The sequence below is a fragment of the Schistocerca nitens genome, chromosome 2, assembly GCF_023898315.1.
Source record: "Schistocerca nitens isolate TAMUIC-IGC-003100 chromosome 2, iqSchNite1.1, whole genome shotgun sequence".
NCBI classification, from domain to species: domain Eukaryota; kingdom Metazoa; phylum Arthropoda; class Insecta; order Orthoptera; family Acrididae; genus Schistocerca; species Schistocerca nitens.
In genome coordinates, this window is record NC_064615.1 from 647,800,620 (window position 1) to 647,824,139 (window position 23,520).

The 23,520-nt window shown below is 43.5% G+C and overlaps 1 protein-coding gene across 9 annotated transcripts in view; it reads left to right on the plus strand.

The window, feature by feature from the left end:
- LOC126236759 (protein muscleblind-like) overlaps positions 1-23,520 on the plus strand; it is a 611,863-nt gene that overhangs the window by 128,048 nt on the left and 460,295 nt on the right. The gene's annotated exons all lie outside the window — the stretch shown is intronic.

Sequence of the window (23,520 nt, forward strand, 5' to 3'; positions counted from 1 at the left end):
AGCGTAGTGAGTTCTTCTGTCATGAGCTTAACTAAAGCTTACTAAATGTTTGCAATAAACAGACTTGCGTACGTTGATAAATGTTCTTAATTACTTGCTTTCAAAGATTAAAAACCTCTTCAGCAAGCAAGAGCTACTATCATAAATTTTTTTCTTGCAACACTAACTTTTGCCCAGAATAATGTACGTAAGTAAGCACTGCAATATAGAATACATTTTGTTAACCGTTGTAGGTGTTACCTTCAGCGACAACCTTTCTCTGCTGCTCATCTTTTATTCCTTATTTTGTTACTGCAGTAAATAACAAAACTCATAGATTGTAGTGGATACTGAAAATCGTAATACAAATTCAGGTGGCGTTTGTAAAACAACAGTTAAACGACAGTAACGACACTAATAGTAATAGCTGATGAAATTCGAAAGGGAGATTCCGGTCAACACGGTTGAACTACGTAATAAAACAGTTATTCCGGTATGGCCTACGTTCATGAATTAACTCACTTTCATAATTTCTTATAAATATGTTCCTGTGTATTTTTCGTTATTTTACAGCATAATGTACAGTGCTAGAAGTTTCTTTCAAGCTGTTTCATAAGTTTTCCTCTCGTAATGAGTGAATTCGATCGGTCGACGTAAAACGTCATATTTCTGTGTGAGTCACTCACGATACTGTTATTGAGGTGACTAGTTGCTGGAAGCACAGCACAGAGCGTGGAATCAATTTTTCCAATCTATTTTCTTGATGAATGGGGTGACACAGTGAAAGGTCAAGCTACCATCGTTCATTACGGTGCTTGGTTCCAACCTCGACAGAATTGTGACTGGTCTGATTTATACGCCTGTGAATTCGATACCTCTAACCAAAAACTAGCCGAGACAGATTTCGTTCGTAGAATCTATAGGCTGCTGTTTGCAGATATATAGAAGCTGATGCTCCGTTTCTAAACACAGTTATTCGTTCATTAGGGGGCAATTACTCATTGGTGTGCTCAGAATGCAATAAAGAAAACCTTATACGTGTTTGTTCACATACTTAAAATAAGATAACTATGGTCGTGTAGCTGTAGGATTTTCCAATATCATTTCCATAAACTACTGTTCTGGAGATTCCTTCCTATGTTCCCATAAATCTACGTATGGTTACAACGCATAGTAGAATCACTAGGCAACCTGTTAGGATAGTTCTGAGAAACGTCTTTGGATCTGTAAAAGAAACTTTAGTGAGAGCTATACTGATTTACTGGGCACAGTACTGCAGCACTCCACAAATATTTTGTTACTGACGTTACTAGTCAGACAGGTTTGTTAAATCAAGAAAGTTTCCCAAATTTACAATAAAACTGTCAGTGTTCAGAGAAGCTAGTGTGTAAGGTCGAGCTTCTGATCCAAACCACTAGCCCACCCAGAGGAATTCATATTAAAGCGTAGAGTGAGCCAGTCCAATAGTCCAGTGCATCCTTTCAATCTACCGGGACGATATGATAAATTCTTTCATTTCGTTTCAGTTTCTCTTCTTTTTGGTTCCCCATTTCTCCTGTTATTTCTGTGTTTCCTCCCCTTGCAAATACCATATTACGCAATTGAAACTGTCACACTTTCGCTAATACTACTTATCAATGTACATACGCAAACTTTCTGATCAAAAGTAATTGGACACCCCGATGTAGCGTGGAATTGATCACCAGCAAAACAACGAGGCGGGAAATGTGTTGTCAGCAGAGAAGCAGTAAAATGGGTCGGTTAAGAGAGCTCATTGACTTCGAACGTGGAGGAATCATTGGATATCACCTGAGTAACGATTAGCCAGGGACATTTCAATCCTTCTAAAGATGCCAAAGCCGACTGTCGTGAGACGATTGTGAAGTGTAAAGGAGAGGGAACAACCACGGCTGAACCAAGACCAAGGAGACCTTGTCTATTGACGGAGAGGGACCGTCGAGCATTGCGGGGTGATTGTAAAAAATCACATGAAATCAGCGAAAGTTATTACTCGTGATCTCCTTACTGCTGTCAGCTGTCCAGCTAACACAGTGACTGTGCGTAGGGGGTTAAAAAAGTGGGATGCAGCTCTTCATAAGCCACAGATGTCAGCAGTCAATGCCAAGCAACGCCTGAGGCGTTGTAAAGAGCAACGACAGTGGAAAAGAAGATACGGAGTGATGAATCACGTTATAGCCTTTAACAATCCGATGGAAGCGTTTGAGTTTGGCAAATGCCTAGAGAACGTTACCTGTCACAGACATGGTACGTGAATTGAAGTGGCAATCATTAAAACAAAGGCGTTATTCGTTGCGACGGGATCTTCTCATGAAATTTCAGTTTTCTCCTCCGATTGGGAAAACATTCTGTTGGCACCCACCTACAGAGGGGGAAATGATCATCACGATAAAATAAGAGAATTCAGAGCTCGCACAGAAATATTTAAGTGATCGTTTTTCCTGCGTGCCGTTCGAGAGTGGAACGGGGGAGAGACAGCTTGAAGGTGGTTCATTGAACCCTCTGCCAGGCACTTTATTGTGAATAGCAGAGTAATCACGCAGATGTATACCTGCCATTCTAGTGCCAACCGTTTGAGAAAACGGTAAATGCGGAATGGATCTGAACACATTTTAAAGCATTGTACACTGCGCACAGTAGAGGAACAGCTCAGAGACGATGACTGTATCAGCATGGCAGAGCACCCTGTCCGAAAACAATATCTGTGAGATTCTAGTTTATCAACAATAACATTCCTAAAATGGCCTGGCCTGCCCAGAGTCCCTACCTGAACCCAGTGGAACACCTTTGCGATGGCCGGCCGGGGTGGCCGACCGGTTCTAGGCGCTACAGTCTGGAACCGCGCGACCGCTACGGTCGCAGGTTCGAATCCTGTCTCGGGCATGGATGTTTGTGATGTCCGTAGGTTAGATAGGTTTAAGTAGTTCTAAGTTCTAGGGGACTGATGACCTCAGAAGTTAAGTCCCTTAGTGCTCAGAGCCATTTTTGAACCTTTGGGATGGGTTAGATCGCAGACTTCGCTTGTCCCCCATCCTCCAGCGTCTAGCATCTCTGGCTTCGGTGCTTGAAGTAAAATGGGCTACCATCCTCCACCAACTTTCAGACACGTCAATGAAAGAGTCCTCAGCAAAGGTCAAGCTGTTGTAAAGGCGAAGAGTGGACACACCTCGTTAATGTCCACTAATATGAGTCCGGATACTTCTGATAAGATAGTGTACCCCGCAAGACATTGTACAGTCATATCAGCATCAGTATTCGTCAACATCTACCCTAGTCAGTGCGGGTATTGAGCGATGGAAACTGATTGTATCTTCTTATACATACCCTAGTCTGTTGTATCATGTTATATCTTGGCATACCAGTGGCGTACGTTGACCCCACATAAAACCACCCCAAGACATCAGGGAACCCCCACCTTGCTGCACTCTCTGAGCAGTGTGTGTAATGCGTTCAGGCTGACCAGACTGCCTCCAAAAATGTCTCCGAAGATGTCTGATCGAAGGTATATGGTGTCTCGTTTGTGAACAGAACTTGATGCCAATTCAGACTAGTCCAATCAGCATGTTGTTGGGCGCATCTGTACCGCCCTGCATAGTATCTAGGTGTCAAAGTTGGATCTCGCCGTGGACGTCGGGAGTGAACTTACAACTCATGAAATCTATTTCGTACAATTTGAGTCGAAACACAGCATCCTGTGCTACACGAAAATCATTATTCAGCATGGTAGCGTTCCATTCAGGGATCCTCCGAACTGAAATCCGCAAGTAAAGGTAATCAGTTGCAGCAGCAGCCTTTGGGCGGCCTGAGTGAGGCAAATCATTGACCGTTCCTGTTTCTCTCTACCTCCTCCATGTCCGAACAACACCGCTTTGGTTCACTCTGAGACCTCTGGAAACTTGGGTACTAATTAAACTTCGGAATTGACCTTCCAGGCATGCCGGAACTACAGATAACCCAAGTACTGTACTTCCTTCCTCGTGTTATGACTGGAACTGATCGGCTGTCTCACCCACTCCGTCTGATAAACACTGCGCAATCACAGTTGATTACATCTTTGTAACAACCTAAGGGACTTGGTTATTGATGCAATATACACATTTAACGTCACTGTTCAGGAGAGCTTGGAAGCAAGGTGATGCAACACTTTTTTTGATTGTGTTTGCTCCATCTCACTGACCCTCCTCGTCCTATGCTGCAACAAATTATATTTAATTTGTAGTGGATTTCACTCATGTCCCTCGCTTAGAGCATGTCCAGTCTGACCCAGTGTTCCGTTTTTATAATGGCGTCACTGCCCAGGACTCGCTAAGAGTTACGTAAGTGTTGTTAACCCATCCGGGATCTGCAGATATGACTGTCCCTAAGTGGTAGCAGGAGTTTGTAGAGAGACGGGTAGCTCGTCAAGGATTCAGATACGTTGCTGCAGACAAGTGTATAGCGTATCTGAATGCTTAGTCGGCAGATGGCACGGGAAGGACCTTCACAGGCAGACCAGATAGATGTCTTAACTGACATAGGAAGGTCGCGGCATGCCACCGGCGCTATTCAGACACGGGCTGTTGACGCGAAACGGTCCGTGAACAATACACCAGAGGCTGAACAGTATTTTCAGCAAGTGTACTGGTCGACAAGGTATTTTCCGTTCGCCGGTCACTACGGTTTTGGCTGTCGACTCGAAATGGTCCCAACAATGCGCCGGAGGCCTAACAGTACGTATTTGCAGTAAACGTACTGGTAAGGTATTATGTGCTCTCCCGTCACTACATACTTATTCAAACTCGTTGCGTCCTTTGAATAAGCAAGTCGTCTATACGTCTAGAATAGAACTTATTCTGGGAGACCAAATCTCTATGCCGGACTCAAACCAGAAACCTAATTTTGCCCTTTTTGAAGGGCGATATAGCGTTTGTGCAATCTGAACATGGCTCTTGGTGCGATTCAAAGCTTTTTTTCTTGAAGTAATGCGTAGGGGAAAGATACTAAAAGGTAACAAGTGGGCTATATAGTGCAAATGGATCCTACAAACAAACTGCTTGCTTCTGTTAACTTTTAAATTTTGGATAATAAACCATGCATCTTCAACACAGCAGATTAGCATGTAACTTAATTTTATCTATTTTTTGCATTGTTTCTTCCTTGACGGTATTACTAATGTAATAATAAAGCATGAAATTGGAATACTCATCGTTCTTGTGCCACTGAATTTTGCGTAACGTTCAACGCTATCTGATACCGGATACTGAAACTACATAAATTGATAAGAATCACAGAAGAAGCAGGATACAGTTATATACTTACAACTTCGTACTGATGAGCGTTCATAAACAAGGAACAGTTCGTAAATCAAGATTCAAACTCTCAAAATCTCGTTTTTGTACGTCTTTAAAACTGCGAAGTATCCCTCCGCTTTATTTTTATATTTTTGTAATCCTTGTTCCAAAGAAACTGTAAAAGAGAGTTATAGAGGTTGTACATCTTGGTAAAAGTGGCAGGATAAAACTTTCAGAGCGTCATTGCAGCAGTTTTTTTTTTTTTGTTTTTTCACGAGTAATTTTCATATTCTACAGTTTGAAAGTCAATCTAACACATATTTTCCGCCTAAGCTTAAATTATTGGTAGCGGTGATGCAAAAAATTAGTAGTGAACGTTGAATGACGTTCGAGCTACTTCTTGATACACAACTTTAATCTGTCAGGAAGTTTTGAGCAAATATTGAATTGCACGAACATCTTTCAGGCCTAAAAATTGATCTGGTTATGATCACGTATATAATCTGCACATCGAGCATTATGTGAGCTTTGCCAAACAAAAAACATTTGCATTTAGCGGAACAAGGCAGACAATGAAAGATAACAATATTTTTTTCTGTATGAATCATATACTTTGATAAATAGTAGAATACGTGTTACTAGTTTTGGCTTTTGGAAGTTAGACATGGACTTTTAACGGGAAAAATCATTCAAAAACTGAAATCCGCTCAGCGAACATTGGATAATTTCATGTAAAAAGTTAATGGGAGATATAGGAAAAAAATACATGTTTCAGGAAACAATGTGGAGATGTCAATATGAGTGTAATGAAAATGAAGTGCAGCCTGGGAAATTGATGGTAGATGAATTAAGGAAGTTCTCTGAAAGATTACAACAGGTAAGGAAAGATGGAGACGACTGGTTAACGGGCAGTGGATAGATGACATTAGTAAACAAACAGAGGAACTGTGCATGAGTAAAGCTGAATGTCCAGATGCATGGGGAACTCTAGAGGAAGCATTTATCCAACACTGCATGTCAAGAGCTTGATTACGATGATTGTGATGACAATGATGGCATACGAAAATCAGTAGGTATACGCTTGCCATGTGATTGTATTTTGCACAGTTTGTACAGACAAGGCTGTCCTTTTTTAAGAGAACGTTTTATGAATAATTTTCGTCTACACACATATTCAAAAAGAAAACACAAGCTGTAATAGATTGGAGTGACTTTACTTTACGCAAGATGACACCAGGGTGTGGAATGTGGACAAACATGTCTTGTTCGTTAACCTGTTTTCTCGCACGTTATGTGTCAGTAAAGACTAGCTAGGTTCGCTATCAGGTGCAGCTGACTGCCCACACTGATTGCTTCACGCTTTGCCTCAGGCTTCACTGGATGGCGAGACGGCAAAGTGACCACTCTCCTTGTAGTTTCCTCGCTCCAGTTCCTCCAAAGTTGATCTCGCGAAACTGAGCAGACCCGTTCCTGACTCTCTTTATATAATCTGATTTTTATCTCGAAGCCCACTTAAAAAAAGTAGTTAATCTGGCGCTATGCAAAGTCTCAAACATCCTGTGCATTCGGTGCGTTACGGACTGTAGGCTTGAGTCTAACAAGATTCAGAATACTAAAAAACGGTTCAAATGGCTCTAAGCACTATGGGACTTAACACCTGAGGTCATCAGTCCCCTAGACTTAGAACTACTTAAACCTAACTAACCTAAAGACAAAAAAAAAAAAATTGGTTCAAATGGCTCTGAGCACTATGGGACTTAACTTCTAAAGTCATCAGTCCCCTAGAACTTAGAACTAATTAAACCTAACTAACCTAAGGACATCACACACATCCATGCCAGAGACAGGATTCGAACCTGCGACCATAGCGGTCGCGCGGTTCCAGAGTGTAGCGCCTAGAACCGCTCGGCCACCCCGGCCGGCTAACCTAAGGACACCACACACATCCATGCCCGAGGCAGTATTCGAACCAGCAACCGTAGCAGCAGCGCGGTTACGGACTGAAGAGCCTAGAACCGTTCGGCCACAGCGGCCGGCGATTCAGAATACTATTTGATGTCTGTCGTTCAGCGTAACCCATGGTGCCTGATAAAAGGGGTGGATTTTAAGAGTCTGACAAAGCGAATCATTCTCAAGAACAGAATCACCTTCATCGTTATTGTCGAAATCAATTGGAAACACTACCACCTCACTCTTCTTTGCAGCTCTAATGATGTCACTGCCACTGGCATCGCCCTAGAACCATAAAAACATTCATTTACAAAGTCATCCGGATTTTCATTCTCACTAGGAACGTCTGAATAATCATCGTCCCTCCAAAGGTATTAAATATTCGTTTACTTCCTTCTGTTTTCTGAACAAGACCATCCCTAAAAGTAGGAGGCACTTCAAGAAGAAAATAGTAGCTATTTCAAGTATCGAAGTACAATCAAAATGCTAAGTAAGGAAAGAGCACACGAAGGCAGTCGAGTTTGATACATTGATTACTAATGTAAACACCTAAACAGAGGAAATAGTTAAAATATTTCTCGGTAGACGGCATCTGTAGATGGCGAGTAGAAAACACGAGTTATCTCGAGATCCCTCTGTAACGGATGGCGCGCGAAACGAGTAAACTCGGGATCCGTCCGCAGTGTGTTAACTACTCATCGCGTCTTAATTGAAGAAGAATCGGGAATAAAAATCACATGTCACCTTTTCGGGGTGATGGGAGAAACAATGAAAAAAGTATGATGGTTCCACGGGTATTCGAAGTAAGCTTTTCCGCACTGCTAAATGATAAGCAGGTAGAGTGGATTAACTTCTGAATTTCTAATGACGTGCCGGAAATGCTGCTGACTATTGCATTTTGTTTGAAATGAGTTTAAAACATACCCCCATTTTAATAACAATTTCGTCCTTGAAGAAACATTACCGCGAAGCTGACTTTTTGAAGTTTCGGTCAGTTGACATACTTGACTCGCGCACCAGCTATTACAGCGGGAATGAAGACTTTTCAGTTCATTACAGTGAAAATCAACTCAAAGAATACCTTGCACGTCACACAAGGTAAAAACGTGTGAATTCCGTTTATCTGCAGAAGAACGAAATCCCATGTAACGGGAGCGTCGGAAGCCCCGAGCGCTGACCGCGGACGATGGTGTTGCCCATAGGGAGACTGCAATGACAGAAATTGTAGCGAAGGTTTCGGAGGGTCGACGATTAGTGCAATGGCCACAGCTGTCAGTTTCTCTCAAAAACAAATTCCCACTTTCACACACTACTTTCAAGTATGCAAAGATTCCTTTCTCGGTGATAAGATGGCCAACTGAAGCTCACTCCAGTTCCATTAAAGACTAAAAAAAAATGGCTCTGAGCACTATGGGACTCAACTGCTGAGGTTATTAGTCCCCTAGAACTTAGAACTAGTTAAACCTAACTAACCTAAGGACATCACAAACATCCATGCCCGAGGCAGGATTCGAACCTGCGACCGTAGCGGTCTTGCGGTTACAGACTGCAGCGCCTTTAACCGCACGGCCACTTCGGCCGGCTTAAAGACTAAAGAACTACCCTGAAACACGGACAGAAGTATAACAAACAATAACAATGTGGTGCAGACGCGCGCGCTATTGCATTTCTGCGGCATATCGACATTGAGTCAGTTACTCGGCATTGTTATACAACGACGACTGAGGTGACAAAGGGTGTGCAAAACCTAATACCGTGTCGGACCATCATTTTCTCGGCGTAGTTAAACAATCGACGTGTCATGGACTAGAAAAGTCGTTGGAAGTTCCCTTCAGAAATACTGACCCATGCTGCCTCTACAGCCAATCATAATTGCCAAAGCGTTGCCGCTGCAGAATTTTGACCTCGCAATTATGTCCCGTAAATGTTCGATGGGATTCATGTCGTACTATCTGCGTGGTCAACTCAGTCTCTCGAATTGGCCAGGAAATTCATCAAACCAGTCGCGGAAAATTGTCGCCCGTTGACTTAGCGCATTGTCACCCACTGAAATTCCATCGTTGTTTGGGAACATGGAGTCCATGGATGGCTGCAAATGGTCTCCAAGTAGCAGAACATAACCATTTCCATTCCGTGACCGGTTTAGTTGGACCAGAGGACTCCGGTTCGGTTGGACCAGAGGATTCAATCCATTCCATGTAAACACAGCCCACACCATTATGGATCCACCAACAGCTTGCAAAGTGCCTTATTGACAACTTGGGTCTATGACTTCGTAGGATCTGCGCCACACTCAAACCTTACCATCGTCAGCGCTTACCAACTGAAATCTGTACTCATCTGACCAGGCCACGGTTTTCCAGTCGTCTAGAATCCAACCGATACGGTCACGAGCCCAAGAGAGGCGCAGCAGGCAATGTCGTGCAATTAGCAAAGGCACACGCGTCCGTCGTCTACTGAAGTGGACAATTAACGCCAAATTTCCACGCTTTGTGCTAACGGATACGTTCGTCGTACGTCCCACATCGATTTCTGCGGTTATTTGGCGCAGTGTTGCCTGTCTGTTAGCTCTGACAACTCTACGCAAACGCCGCTGCTCTCGGTCGTTAAGAGAAGTCCGTCGGCCACTCCGTTATCTATGGTGAGAGGTAATGCGTGGAATTTGGTATTCTCGGCATACTCTCGACGCTTTGGAATATTGAATTCTCCAACGATTTCCGAAATGGAATACCCGACGCGTCTATCTTCCACGTTGAAATTCTGTTAATTCCCGTCATGCTGTCGCAATCATGTTGGACATCTTTTCTTATGAATCACCTGTGTACAAGTGACAACTCCGGCAAAGCACTGTGTATGCGATACTACCGCCATCTGCAAATGTGCACCTCGCTATCCGGTGACTTGTCGCCACAGTGTAGTGCGGTATCGATATGACCAGTGTCGATTGTTACTCTGCTGCGACGGAATAGCGTCAACGTGATGTCACTACTGCAGTTAAATCGCGGCGGTGTTTCGTAAGAGTACTGACAGACGACAGTGGCGGATACTTTTAAGCAGGCTGAATGCTTTTGACAGCGAAAGCGGCCAGGCGACCGACCAGTGGCGATGCTAATGAGGCGCAACCACGAGCGAATACCGCCAGCACCGAGCGCGAGAGCCGGCGCTGCGCTTCGCGGGGCTGCAGCGCGGCGGCGCTGGCGGCGCGAGAGCTGGCAACGCCGGGACAGCGCGGCGTGGCCGGCTGCCGGCTGCAACGCGTCTCGCCCGCCCGCCTCGCCGAATTAATTTGGCCGAGGCGAGGCGAGCCGAACCGAGGCGGGCGCGCAGGGCCAGGCGATATTGCCGGCCAGCGACAGCGGTTAGCCTTGGGGCCGCAGCAGCAGCAGCGCCTTCTGCCGTCCTACCTCGGGCCCACGCCTCCTGCCCCACTCTCGTCTTATTACCTTCTCCAGCGTCCTCTTGTCCTCCAAGTTGCGGTTTCGACCATTCTCGGTGGCTCAGTGGTCGCCATCTCCCCATCTTTCCCCCTCCTCACTTCCCAATGGTCTCGGTTCGAGCCTCGGTTGATTCTACGACTTTCACCCATCACTTCTTATTTCTAGTTGTTTTTGTAGTGAAAAATGACGAGTTGCACCATAGTTCTGGATGTGCGTTAAACTATAGGTCCCCCTATAACTACGAAATAGCAGTGCCTGTGTTATTAAGAAGTATGCTGCAGTGCTCCTTCGGACAGGCATGCATTGTACTTGCTAATAAGACAAGCACTACTGTTTCGTACTTATTCACTAACGCCAGCCTCTCGACTCCCAATAAATATGTCCTTCCTGGACGCAATATAGGTAACGTACGACTGCAAGTTGTGACAAATGGACGACGAAATATAGAAGTTTCAGTGTGGCCGTGATTCGTGCACGGATAGCCGAAGCGGTTAAATTCAATATATCCTATGTTATCCAAGGATTTCTAGTAGGTCTTGTCTTCTTACGTATTTGATCTTCTGCTGCCTTCATTATTTCATCTCTTAAAGCTGCCCATTCCTCTTCTACTGTATTCATTTCCCCTGTTCTAGGCATCTGTTGACCAATGCTCCCCCTGAAACTCTCAACAACCTCTGGTTCTTTCAACTTATCTAGGTCCCGTCTTCTCAATTTCCTACCTTTTTGCAATTTCTTCAAATTTAATCTACAGTTTATAACCAATAAATTGTGGTCAGAGTACACATCCGCTCCTCGAAACGTCTCACAATTTAAAATCTGGTTCCTAAATCTCTGTATAACCAATATATAATCAATCTGAAACCTTCCGGTGTCTCCAGGTCTCTTCCATGTTTAACAATCTTCTTTTATGGTTCTTAAATCAATTGTTATCCATGATTAAATTATGCTCTGTGCAAAATACTACGGAGTGGCTTCCTCTTTCAGTCCTTCCCCCCCCCCCCCCCCCCCATTCACCTACACATTTTCCTTCTATTCCTTTTCCTACTACCGAATTCCAGTCTGTCATCACAGTTAAATTTGCGCCTCTTTTAATTATCACATACATTTCTTCAATCTCTTCATCATCTGCGGAGCTAGTTGGCATATAAATGTGTACTACTGTGGTGGACGTGAGCTTCGTGTCTGTCTTGAATGCGTTAATGCGTTCAGTACGCTGTTCATAGTAGCTTACCCGCATTCCTATTTTCTTATTCATTATTAAACCCACTCCTGCATTATCCCTATTTGATTTTGTATTTATAACCTTGTATTCACATCACCAGAAGTCCTATTCCTCCTGCCACCGAACCTCACCAATTTCCACTTTATCTTACTTCAATCTACCCATTTCCCTTTTTAAATTTTCTAACCTACCTGCCAGATTAAGGAGTCTGTCATTTCACGCTCCGACCCATAAAATGTCAGTTTTGTTTCTTCTGATGATGACATCCTCCGGAGATCCGACTATTTTATCTCCGGAATATTTTACCCAATAGGACGCCATCATCATTTAACCATACAGTAGAGCTGCGTGCCCTTGGGAGAAATTATGGCCATTGTTCCCCCTTAGTTTCAACCGTTCGCAGTACCAGCACAGCAAGGCCGTTTTGGTTGACGTTGCAAGGCCAGATCAATCGTCCAGACTGTTGCCTTTGCAGCTACCGGAAAGGCTGCTGCCCCTCTTCAGGAGCCACACGTTTGCCTGGCCTTTCAACCGATACCCCTCCGTTGTAGTTGCACCTACAGTACGGCTATGTGTGTCGCTAAGGCACGCAGTCCACCCCACCGACGGCAGGGGGGGGGTGATTTATTGGGAGGGGGAGGGGGGAGGGTTCGTATTACTTTGACGAATCTCTGTACCCCCAAGTCTACAGTTACTACTGCTGCCCTGGTTAATAATCCTTTAATTCATTTGTCTCAGTTTTCTAGCCCATTGCAATGCTCCACTAGTATCTTGAGGTACGTCAAGTCGTTTCACTGTTAAGTCATGGAACGACTGAGATGGTGTAGTGGTAACACCCCGAAGTGTGATTCGGTAGGACGGCATTTCAAGTCCACATTCGATCATCCAGACTCAGGTTTTCCGTGATACTCAAAAACCGCTTATGATGAAGGGCAGGATGACCTATTCGAAAGGGCACGGCCGATCCTTTACCAGTCAAAGGTTGCGCTCCGTTTCTAATGACATCGTCATCGACAAGGCGTAAATCCTAATCTTCCTTCCTTTCGGGATTCGTGACTAGTATTACATACACACGTTCCTTGGTAGAATTCTCACATTTTTTCCTTCCACAAACGTTTCCAATCAGGTGTGTAGTTGACATTCATGCGTAGACTTGTTTGCATCCATGTATCACTCTTTTGTTAGAATGGCATTCCACAGCCTCAGCATCGACCAACATTCAGTAGATCATTAAATCGTCGTAATTTCTTTCCAATTAATCGCGTGCCTGTTTTATAAACAAGGCATTTCATATCCTTTTGTTTGTCTCATCTCTGCCGCTTCAGTATTCCACTTCTTTCTCCCGTATAGGAGAATGCTCAAAAATGGCTCAAATGTCTCTGAGCACTATGGGACTCAACTGCTGTGGTCATCAGTCCCCTAGAACTTAGAACTACTTAAACCTAACTAACCTAAGGACATCACACACATCCATGCCCGAGGCAGGATTCGAACCTGCGACCGTAGCAGTCGCACGGTTCCGGACTGCGCGCCTAGAACCGCGAGACCACCACGGCCGGCGGAGAATGCTCAAGATGAAACTCAGTGACTAACATTATGGAAGATAACTGTTCTTTCCTTTCATAGAACGATGCTACTACTTTTTTATGCGCTCTGTAAACCCTTTCCACTTTGTTCGTCAAAAATTAGTCACCTACGTACGATTATGTGCTCTTCAGCACTTGCAGGACTCTCCGCGTTCAGCAGCGGGACTTTAACCTTGTTTGCTCCCCTATTCTCCCAGCCCCCTCCACCTTTTTGTACTCACTTTCATTTCAGACGTATTTACATTCACGTTGTACCGAGCTGCAAGGCAATTTTCTCTCTCTTCTTCACTTTCTACTTGTACGCCAGTAGCCTATAAATCAATGCACCTGCATGTGAGAAATACTTGTCATTGTATGGTAGTACACATTTTTTTTCCATACCACCTAACAGAGAAGGCAGTGGAAGAATGATTGTTCATGTATAACGGTGCGTGGAGCAGTTAATTTAACGTTATCTTCACGATCGTTGTGTGTATCGTACGTACGTGTATGTACGTGCGGATGTGTACATTCGCGCAACCTCACAGAAAACCAGTTTTCTTTGTTTCTCCCCCCCCCCCTCTCTCTCTCTCTCTGTGGGTGGGTGGGGTAAGGGTGGGGGAGCACGAGAGGGTTGCGATTTTGCTTGCGTTACGCGTAAGGTAAATTAAAATACGCAACATCACAGACATTCTACGAATCTGCAACCACGCAGTGGTCCTTGAATTGCCTTTCCAGACAGTGAGATTACGAAACCAGCTTTCAACACCGAACTCCGCTAGAAGGTAACGTCTAGGTGAAAGAGGCCCAATGCTGTGTCCTTGTGCATGTGTCCTACAAAAGTCCGCCTGCATTCGCACCACGGAGCGGGAGAGCGCTGAACTAGGGCGATGCACTCCGGGTTCACGTCTCCGCCTGGCCATGTAGAGTTAGGTTTTCCTGTTTCCCCAGAAGCACTTGAAGTGAATGCTTAAATGCTTGCTGTGTTCAAATGACGGATACATCCTTTTCCCATTATTCTACTGAACTAGTCTTCCGTAGCTAATGACCTATATGGCGGCGAGACATTAATCATCAACTATCCTTCCTCCCCCTCAAATTCTCGCCAGACATTTCATGCTGCGCAGGAAGACATCTCTCACTGATCATCCTTATTATCGAGCGAGATGGCGAAGTGGCTAGCAATCTGGAGGGAGAACGACGGCTCAAACACGCGTCCGGCCATCCTGCTTTAGGTTTCCACTGATTTCCCTAAATCGTTTCAGGCAAATGTCGGTATGGTACCTTTGAGGGGGCACAGCCGATTTCCTTACCCAAGCTTCCCTAATCCGAACTTGTTCTCTGTCTCTAATGACCTCATTGTCGACGGGACGTTAAGCACTAATCTCCTCTTCCCTCTCCTCCTCGTTATCCTTATTTCTGAGTATTATGTACAGAATTGCTCATCTTATCTTCGCTATAATTTACGTATATTTAACGCAGAACACAGTTTATACCACTATATTCCAAGCTTGCGTGCCTGAATCGGTAGAAACGGATCCGTTGTATGACCACTTCGTTGTCCGTCCATCTTTTAAGATCCCTATTTGTTAGGAATGGTTAGAGGTATCAATCTGAAATTCGTCAAATACTAAGGTCTGAGTTCCCCTGGCGATGTAAAAAATTTAAGCTTCTAAGTCAATGCAATTAAAAGATACGTCCATTTATGTCACATATTTTGGCAGTCGCAAACTCACTCATCAAAACCTGTAGATGAACTGTCTATAATCATAATTAAGTTTGCACAGAACCCTCAGACCGCGATTCCTAGTCGCACTCGTCCTGTGTTTTATTTTATTGTCATCTGTATTTGTTATACACGTCTTCATGTTTCCTGACAGACTCTTCTTCCGCATCCTACCCTATAAACGACCTCTTTAATAGGTTAAAAGCTGCAGAACTTTTCCGTTTAACCCAAAGGTTTCTCGCTCGTAAGTGTAATTGGTACTTCTGGTAAGTTAACATTACCGTGACATACGCGTTACGTTGTGGGGCTTTTTTGGTCGTATTTGAGAGTCTGACAGTCGCATTGGTAGTCTAGTAGTTAACGAGCGGTGAATAGTGTCTCTCAGTAGTTATTTATGAGTATATGTGCATTGTTCCTTACACTTCTAGTTATTTATTGAAATTATGAAATTTATGCAGCACTTATGGAAACATTTTAGGTGTCATTCCGTTTCATCTATCTTAACAATTTCCAGAACAAAAATCATATAGTCCCTCCCAAGTTTCACCATGTCGTGTAAAATATTATCTTCTGAGATCATGACAGTGCAACATACATAATAGCATTTATTTGTGTTTTCCGTCGGTCCTTAGTTGCTTCTCTATTTTTGCAGAAGTGGTCTATCTACGCAATCAAAGGAACGCTGTTTGTTTTGTGGTACACGCGTTCGGCATCCTTTTATTTTTGAATCATTGTATGTGGCCTGTAATTCTTGTTTGTTTTATCTACATAATAACTGCGTTATATAATGATTCCAGATATGATACTATATTACAGTTTTTTGTTAGATAAGGAACAGCTTTTTGGAGCGCAGGTTTCGAAAGGCTAAAAGACTGTCTGATACTACTTATGACTTCATGATATTATTATTTTATATGTGGTGTCATCCTGGAGATGTACTTATTTGACCTGCAAAACCAGTATGTCCGATTTTCGCTGTTTTCGAACGCGTCTCTATTGAACACTTCACTCTCACTGTGTGTTGGTTGTGTATGTTGACCGTATATAGCCTTGGTTGTAAGTGTTTCCCGTATATAGCGTTGCTTGCTTGTGTTTACCGAATACAACGTTGCAAACACACAGGTAAAGTAAGGTGCTCAATTAAAATGTGTCAAAAATCGGGCATATTGATGTAGCAGCGCAACCAAGAGAAACTCCAGGACGACGCATATGGAATAATAAAATTACGAAATCGTAAATAGAACCGATTAATAATTTAATCTTACGAAAATTGCACTGTAGAATGGCGTTTATTACCTAACAACAAGAGAACAACTAAAAAAACTGTAATATAGTAACATATCTGGAATAATTATACAACGCAGTTGTTATACACATAAAGCAAAATATATTACGGGCCACTTACTGTGCACTATAAATAAAAAGAAGAGAAACGCGTGTGGCGCAAACAATCAGTCTTTCATTTAGTTTCGTAGATGCATCGAATCTCCAAGATACGTGAAAGATTAAACCGTGTTCCCTCTGACGTGCCACGCTGAGCATGTTCGCCTACGGGTAGACCTAAGTTTTGTTGGTACTCTTCACTGTTAGTCTTGGTTTCATGTACGTTGTAAAATAAATTAAAAAGGTGTAACATAAATTTACGTGATTTTCCCCAAGTAGGAAAGTGGTTAAATTGGTATGCAAAGTTACCTGCGGTTATAGGCTATCCATGGATAGGCGTACTCTTCTAAATGGATATAGATGTGACTGATTTCCCAAGTACATCTGATGATGTAATATGAGTTCTTATATCAATTACTTTCGTTGAACGAATAATCAAAAACAATAAAGTACAGCCTTAGGTAGTATGTAATCCTTCATATAATAAAATACGTTGCGGATGCGTGCCTCCGAGATACCATCGTCAACAACGCGGAGAGATTAAAAATAACTACCTTTTTTCTTGTGACCGACTTCTGTTTCTTTATACTCGTACATAGCTGTAAACCATAGAGTGCGACGCTAGGGACCTTGTACTGAATGTATCACAATTCCCGGTCGGAGATCAGCACCGGCGGATGTGCTGCTGGGACTCCCTTGGGCTTAGGTGGAATAAATTAAGCATCCGGGTGGAATACATTAAGCTGCTGCGACCTACACGTGGTCTACCCGGAGCGGTAAAGTGAGGCTTGTCGGCCGTATTGCAGGGTTGAAGGGAGCGGAGTTTATACGCTGTAATAGCCAAGGCTTTGCAATTCCTTTGGTGTGCGTCCAGATATAAACAAAAGTGCGTTAAGAGTCGGTTTTCGTTATAAGATTCTCGCGAGTAGCTTGGAAAATAAGGTCTGCAATCTACGTTGAGTGTTCGTCGCATCGCTTTAGATTATTCGAAATTAGCAGGCCTATGTCCTCAGTCTCCTTTGTGCATCATCCTGCAGCCGATCAGACTTATTTACCGACAAAGAAATAAACCATCAATATTAACTACCATGACACCAGAAACTGTCTCAGATGAAATGAATTTGCATTTTATTAATTTCAGTGCCTTGTATTTAAAATGTGTTTCTTGAGTTGTTTATAATATAATTTGATGCGAGGTGTAATGTACTCGTATAATTACAGTGTTTGGCATTACCTGAAGGGAATTAAATTAAAACGTGTAAAGTAACAGGAAAAGTTCGGAAATCAGTTTCTCGACATACATCCGTTTAGTATTCGGAATAAATGGATACATGTACCGCATCCACAGTCGATAAACAATAGAGGATATCCTAGAGCAACAAGTGTTGGAAATCAGTCGAATAAGCATATTAAATGATTCTGTTCCTTATTTTGAAAGAGAAACGCTATCTTTGAAAATAAAATTCAGTCTTTCTCTGCACGCATATTTTTACTTCGCTTTACCGGTTTCAACAGATTAATCTGTCGGCGTTAGTATCTATTTAAAGCACTCCGTCTTCAGGCCACGAGTGGCCTACCGGGACCATCCGACCGCCGTGTTATCCTCATGGAGGATGCGGATTGGAGGGGCGTGGGGTCAGCACAACGCTCTCCCGGTCGTTATGATGGTATTCTTGACCGAAGCCGCTACAAATCGGTCGAGTAGCTCCTCAGTTGTCATCACGAGGCTGAGTGCACCCCGAAAAATGGCAACAGCGCATGGCGGCCTGGATGGTCACCCATCCAAGTGCCGACCACGCCCGACAGCGCTTAACGTCGGTGATCTCATGGGAACCGGTATATCCACTGCGACAAGGCCGTTGCGTAGTATCTATTTAGCAGATGCCAATATCTTCAGCACAGAAGCATAACGCCAATGCAAGTCCAAATATGTACATCTTACGTATGGTTATTATAAACACGAATTGATATGTACAGTAAACGAGTCACATTTATGTACATTTGAGACCGCAGAAATGGTATATTTTCAAAGTGGTATATGAATGCACGTTGGTAGAGGACAGACTACACAGGCTGTATGCTGGGCTTCGCTTGCAGGGGGAGAGCAGTGACGTTCTTGCGGGTCAGCCACCTGCAGCGAGCCGCCCTAAGAAGATTTGGCGGAGCGGCTGCAGAAGGGACGGAGCTATCGAGCCGGCCCTATTTGCATGGAAACAAGCCCAGCCGTGTCCGCGCACGGGCTCCGGCCTGCGCCTAATGCGCTGCAATTATTCCTGTTTGCGCAGCAGCAAATTAAAGCGGCCAAATATTCGACAATTACCTGTCCATGAGCCATTATGCTGCCCTAAAGAAGCCATTAGTCTGCCAGCCTGGCTGTATTTGCCGCAGTTCTAACTTTCTCGATACCGTCAGTCTTTTCTCTACAAGCGGAGTCCTTCGGAGAACGCAATAAAGTCTTAGTAAGTGCGTTGGGAACGTTCTAGTACAATAAATTGAAATTGAAAACAGTTGTGTGCTTGCTAGATCGTTCGGAAAGTAAAGAAAACTTTTTCCCCTACGGCACTTTAATTTGGTATAATTAAACGAAACAATATTCTACATACAACTTGACTCCCAAGCTACTTTTATACGTAGTCACTGTTCAAATTTAGGCACTTTTCGTGCCGTTTCATCAGCTTTTCTCTGCCTTCTGCATACTCAGTTGCTCTCAAGTTGTTGAGCCACTTCTTTAAGTTCATCATCGCTTCTGTAGTTTTGTCCACTCAAAAAATATTTATATTTGGGGAATAAATGATAATCACTTGGGGCTAAGTGCGGCCTGTATGGCATATGTTGATACATTTCCCACTGAAACCGCTGAACCAAGTCCTGCGTCAATCCCGCTGCATGCGGACGTGCATTATCGTAAAGGAGGATCATTCCACTGGTTAGCATTTCGTGCCACTTGTTTTATTGGCGACGCGAAGTCGCTGAAGCGTTTGATCATAGGCCACTGCATTTATGGTCTCACCTCTAGGCATGTAGTCGATGAGCATGACCCTCTTACGGCCGGCTACTGTGGCCGAGCGGTTCTAGGCGCTTTAGTCCGGAACCGCGCGCCTCCTACGGTCGCAGGTTCTAATCCTGCCTCGGGCTTGGATGTGTGTGATGTCCTTAGGTTAGTTAGGTTTAGGTATTCTAAGTCTAGGGGACTGATGACCTCAGATGTTAAGTCCCATAGTGCTTAGAGCCATTTGAACCACTTTGAACACCCTTACGATGGCAAAACACCGTAGTCATAATTTTTGTGGTGCCCAAAATTTCTTGTTTTTCGGTTTCGTTGCGGATTGCGAATGATGCCATACTATCGAGTGATGTGATATCCAAATCTCATCACCAGAAATTCATCACGATCTTTTTCATAGCGACTAAGAAATGTCAGTGCAACTGCCATTCGTTTGGTTTTGTGTTCGTCTGACGACATTCGAGGAACCCATCTGCCACACACTTTTTACAGTCCAAATCTTCCCTGACAGTCTCGTACAACATAGTTCTTGAAATGTCTGGAAAGAATCAATACATTTCACTAATTGTAAAACGCCCATCTTCTTGGATTTTTGTTTTAATCCTTGCTTTGAGTTCGTCAGTCACCACTAAGTACCGGCCCGTGCTATCTTCGTCATCAACATTCTTCCGCCCGCCATTAAACGTGATACATCACCTCCGAACTGACGCTTAGTTCATCACATTACCGTAAACCTCAGTTATCTGTTAATTAATTTCTCTGGGTCGGACGTTTTGCGCGTTTAAAAAGCGGATAACACAGCGCACCTCAGGCTTGGTGGGATCGTCAGTTTCGTCACACATGTTAAAGTCGCACAGCGAAGCAGTAAGCAACCGTACTGGTTCATATCTGCCGCCAAACTGAAGCGGATGAGTATCAAGGTCAGTGAACGGTCGGCGGTGGTGGTGGGGGGCTGCGGTCACGTGTCAAAATGAAACATTCTTTATTTCCCGAATGATACTCAGATATACATTCAGTGACATGTAGAGACCAAACGCTTAGTGAAAGCGTTTCCGTTCAGCCACTGTTTTATGTACGAGATCGATCTTTTGCCAATGTCAAAGAACAGTGAATCAACGTGAAAACTCTTCGTCACAGTTACCATATGACGGTAATCGAAATGTCTCGTTACTTGTTAAGCTTCTTGTCTACAGCTGAAGAAAGGTTTCAGCGACCTAGAGATCATTATGGACGAAGCCAGGCAGAGATAGGCAGAATGATGTCCGAGAACAAATTATGTTCTGATTGAGAATTTAGGAAGAGAGGGTCCAGATCTCCGCCCAGTCATTCAGATTTGTAATTTCCTCGGTTTCATTAAACCAGTTAAAGTCATTTCTGGGATCTGTCCTTAACCAAGACTGCCGGCCGTTGTGGCCGTGCGGTTCTAGGCGCTTCAGTCTGGAACCGCGTGACCGCTACGGTCGCAGGTTCGAGTCCTGCCTCGGGCATGGATGTGTGTGATGTCCTTTGGTTAGTTAGGAAAAGTAGTTCAAAGTTCTAGGGGACTGATGACCTCAGATGTTAAGTCCCATAGTGCTGAGAGCTATTTGAACCATAGCCAAGATTGAACTCTTGTTCTTTCTGCAATGACTTCATCGCAGAAATGACATTAAATATTGATCTTAGTTTCTCGTCTCTAAGCTTCAGTTTGCAGTTTTTGAAGTGCAGCAAGAGATGTTTTGCAGATTTACGTCGCGTTGATATGACGCATAATTGATGTAGTAGAATCATCAGTGGGTGTTTCGATGCGCCAGCAACTTTAAAACTTCTCCCTCATTCACTAAACCACACCCTGCATAAACTTTTACACTATCACATTCACTTTTCGAACAGAATATTGTTTTGCAGAACTGCTTAAGCGGATGTTATTTTTGTTCACTGTTCTACAAGTCTGAAGCGTTTATTTGTTGGAAATGGTCACACCATTTAGGAAATATTAACATTTTTCAAACGTGAAGTAATCTTCTCAGCAAATTACCTTCATTTCGGCCTATCGTACGGTTTAGTTTTCTTCAATCGATACGATACATTTGATGCCTTGGAGTGCTTGGGAAGCGCCTCTTAGATGTCTTCTACATGTATATCATGTCTACGCTACCCAATTCCATACAACCATTGTACCACTTGCGATCGGCAACAGAAATGATGATCCTGTGCTGTGTTTGCGCAATGGTATTTCCCTGCGTGATTGATTCTGATCTGGTTTAAATGTAGCACTTCATCCATTGCGCTTTTTCTTGTGCTGCCTCCAACTCACAGGTTGTAATTGATTCTTCTGTATTACGTGATATTATTACGTTTTTCAGTTGTCAAACAGTTTTGAAAGACTCTGTGATTGCGCTTCTATTTCAGAAGATTTTGGCAGTCTGAAACACGGTCCATCTCTGTAACGAATGAAGTCGTATCTCCTTCTTCCAAAATGAACACACTCAAGACCGAGCATTGTCTCTGTATGACGTGATGGACATTTGCTACGAACCTCAATATCGGCTTACTCACGTGATTCACCTAAGCTAAATAAGTTGAAAACTGGAAGGATCGTTATGAACAGTTCGGCAAACTTCTGTGACTGTATGTTAGTAACCATATTATATTTTTTTGTGCAAAAGCTATTGAACCTTGATGTCTTCTATATCCACAACCTTGTCTAGCTTACGCCAGTGTTGCATTTCTCCAGATTCATGCAGCTTCATACAGGATGTGCCTAAAATTAAGGTGAGTGGCGTTTGAAAAAGAAAGCAGAAGATAAGTGCCAAATACTTTTTTTTTTGTTGCTTTCAGAGTTGTCTCTATTGTTCACAACAGATCACGGGAAGCTTTTTAAAAAGATGCTGGAACCTGTCCACGAAGGTTTCATCTGGAATCAGTCCAAGCGTTGAAATCACTTACCTGTGGATGTCCATCGACGTGTGACGCAGACAGCTATGTTTTTTGACGTTGATGGTTGCCTAGCCTTCTAGGGATGGAAGTGGGTGTCATCTTGTATGATGGTAGTTCGTGTAAATCCGCCGCACATCTTAGAGGTATCAGCAGCATTTTCCACGCTTTTGCCTTTTGCTCATCAACCAGTTTGTGCTGTTCAAATAGGGAACAGATCTTCCGCTCAGTCAAACCTTTGTAGTTAACGGAGTCAATATTACCCTTATATTTTTAATGTGGTTTTTGTTCCTAGACCATACATCCATCATATGAACTGTTTTGAAGTATCACACATTAATGTTACATTTCTGTGTTAGACAAGATTGCTGTATTATTTCATTTTTGTAATCCTCTTTCATTTGATTCTTCAAGTACAGATACCGCACTCACTCACAGTACATACAGCATCACAACTGCATAACTGTTCAAGGTGGACACGAACAGCTACGCTACGCTGCTGCCACAGAGCTCATTAAGCAATATCTTTCCTAATCCCCAGTTCTTCTTCTATCAGTCGCAGAGACAACCGCTGATTTTGTGCCAACTTCTATCATACTTGCTTGCCGTTGTAGATGATCAACGCAAACGTGAATCATCATCACCGGCTTCCTTCTGCCCTGAAAGCATTTCAAACACTTACGAACTTCTTTTTTGTTCTACACTTGCATCTACATCTATACTCGGCGAGCCATTTTGTAGTATATGGCGAGAGTACTTTGTCTACCATTGTCACTTCTCAGCGCGAATGACGGCAGAGGAAAACGATTGTCATTAAGCTTCCGTGTGAGCTCGGGTCTGCGTGTCTTCCCCTTCATGCTTTTTTCACGAGCTATACATATGAAAAAGCAATATATTGATTGACTCTTCCAGGAATTTGTTCTCGGAGTTTTGACAGTAAGCTATGCCGTGATGCGCTAAGTCACTCTTTTAGTGTCTGCCAATCGAGTTAGCCGAACATCTCCGTAAAGCTTCCACGTTTGCTAATCGAACATGTGACGAATCTGTCTG